Genomic DNA, 3,030 nt, shown 5'->3' on the forward strand with positions numbered 1-3,030 from the left:
CTGGTACCTAGCCGGGCTTAGCATGGGTTATTTTTTTTTTTATAATTACATACTATAGATTTCTTCTATGGCATGACTGCCCATCAATCCCCCAGAGGGTTTCCCCATGGTACAACAGCCTGTAACCAGCCCATGTTTCTTAAATTGCCCCCAAACAAGCTCAGTAGATCACCAAGATGGACTTAGATGGAATCCTTTCTCCAGTCTGTGAGACTACTCTCTCCCTGGGGAGAATAGACATTTCTCCTTGTCTCCTCAGAAAAAGTCACATAACGGAGGATAACGGCTGTCAGAGAGATGGGTGAGAAAGGAAAACTGCTGAGGGTGAGAAAGGTTTGGAGGATGGGAAGATTGGTGGCTTTGGCCAGTGGCGCAGGCCTCTTGCTAAATGAGAAACAGAACCAGGGCACAGTGACATTTGGGATGAGTGTGAAACTGGAGAGGCAGCAAAAAGTCACTGCACGAGGAGAGGGCGTCGCCATGGCAACCCCCACGGTGGGCTCCTTGCCTCTGGAACACGTTCGTTCATCCCCTGAAAATCCCAAGCACCCCCCCACACACCTTAAGCTGATCCAATGAAGCACTTCGTTTCGGGTTTAGTCACCTAAAACTTTGTTCTTTTGTTTTTGAGACAGGGTTTTCTGTAGCTCAGGTTGCCTCAAACTCACTATGTCACTAAGAATGGCCTTGACCCTCTGATCCCCTCTTCCTCTACCTCCCTAGTCTTGGGATCACACTGACAGACTGTCTAAAACATTGGGGGTCTTTTGGTTTTGTATCTTGGTCATGAAGAGCTCCTGATATTATTATTTTTTTTTCGTGGGGTCTGTGCCTCCAGGCTGGCTGCTCCGGTCTCAGAAACTCACCCGAGAGAAAATGGCGGATCTTGCCTGGGTCTCCTGATATTATTAAAGTGAAAAGTTCAATTCGTTTCTGAGGTGTGCTTGAACAACTTAATTTTTTACATCACAACATGGGTTAGATTAAAATAGACACGAAATGCACTGTCATCTGCTCAGCTGATCAAAAATAGCTGGGTTGACCCTACAAAGACGGTGTTCTGCGAGGGAAAGCAGATGCAGGGCTCAACAGGTAAGCCAGCTAAGAGCCAAGGAGGCATGCTCTCTCAGTCCTCAACCTCTGCTCAAGGGGATTTGTTTTCCACAGGAAATTACTGACTTTACAGCGGTTGGCTTTCCAATAGCTGTAAGAATTAGAAACATACAAGGGATGCTATGAAGCTGAAATCAACATGTTGACAGCCACAGATCATACTGGAGGCTTCAGTGGCTGCCAGCCATCCTTGGTTTGTGGCCATACAGCATCAACTGTTCTGTGGCCAAATGTCCCTGTACTCTTTCTTAGAAGGACACTTGTGGTCACTTTAAGAATTTATCCAGACATCCAACCAATGAACAGAAGCCCTGGACCCCTGTGGTTGAATTTGGAAAGGCTGGAAGAAGGAGGAGAGTGACCCCATAGGAAGACCAGCAGTCTCAACTAACCTGGACCCCTGAGATATCTCAGACACTGAGCCACCAATTAGACAGCATACAAGAGCTGGTCCTAGGTTTCCAACACATACAGAGCAGAGAACTGCCTGGTCTGGCCTCAGTGGGAGAAGATGTGCACAACCCTTAAGACACTTGAGGCCCCAGGAAGTGGGGAGGCCTGATGGGGTATGGGGTGGGGGACATCCTCTTGGAGTTGGGGGAGGAGGAATGGGATGAGGAACTGTCGGAGGGCAAAATGGGAGGGAGATAACAACTGGATTATAAGAAAAGATTAAAGATAATAATAATTTTAAAAAAGAATTTATCCAGATAACCCAGGATAATCTCCCAGCTATGGCTGTGTAATGTCTGTTTCCTGGGACTGCTACGTTGAAGCTTAATTCCCACTGGGAGGAATTAAAGTGGAAACTTTATCCAACCTTAGCAGGTGATTAAGATTAGGTAAAGTCACAGCAATAGAGACCCCACGATTGAATATTGGTGACCTTAAAAAAAGGGGAGGGGGAGTTACCAAGACTATATACATGTTCTCTGTCTCTTGGCATATACTTCCCTGAACCATGTCAAAACTCTGAAAGCAAGAAGGTCATTGCCACAAGCAGAATTGTACTATAGACATTAGCCTCTTTATAACATTTCTAGGCCTCAGGTATTTTATTACAGTAAAAACATGGACCAATACATCCCACTCCCAAGGTTGTTCGTGTAATCACATTCTCAGAATTCCTCTTTTCACACAAGCAGACATCACACAGCAGGCTTCTCGGCTGGGATGTGCATATTATCGGGGGCCAGTGTTCAGCCTGCCGATGTGAGAAAGGAGACATTTAAAGAGCGGATTGTTAGGGTTTGGAAAATCTGGTGCCACTGACTTCTAGGAAGCAACCAGCAAGAAAGGTCTTGTCCAGTGTCACTCATGGGAAAAGCACACCCAGGCAGCAGCTGCCAGGCCACATGTCACAGACCCAGGGTCTTTAGGAAGGGATTTCCCCCGTCTCCACCGTTAGTGTTCATCGTCCCTGCCTGGCTTCAATGGATGCCAAATGTGGGTTAAAGGTGAAAAGAATCTTATGGAGCTACATAGCAATACGGGCACTGCCAAAGACAAACGGTGACTCAGTTTCTCCCACCTCGGCCTGTCTGCTCCTTGGAGCCCAGGTGGACAGAAAGGGGAAATGGGGTTATCATGGCTGCAGAGAAATGGGCCTTACTACTCACATACGTGGAAGACAGTATTTAAGCCAGTCTGGCACTTTGGTCAGAGAAGGCATTCAATTACTGGCTTTTGTGTCTCTTTATGTATACTTAGAAGAACAGCTCCTCTTCTAAACCCATGATTCTTTGAACCAAATTGCAAAAGGGTAAAGAGGTCTGCTCTTACGACAATCCTGGAGTGCTGATGCTACTTTGTGACTCGACATGGCGCTGAGACCACATTTACTAGCCACACAGGTGCCTCGCTGTCTTCCTGTCTGACATCCAGACAAGCCTTCTGTCTAGTCAGGGTTTCTATTCC

This window comes from Mastomys coucha, unplaced genomic scaffold (genome assembly GCF_008632895.1).
Source record: "Mastomys coucha isolate ucsf_1 unplaced genomic scaffold, UCSF_Mcou_1 pScaffold7, whole genome shotgun sequence".
Lineage (NCBI taxonomy): Eukaryota > Metazoa > Chordata > Mammalia > Rodentia > Muridae > Mastomys > Mastomys coucha.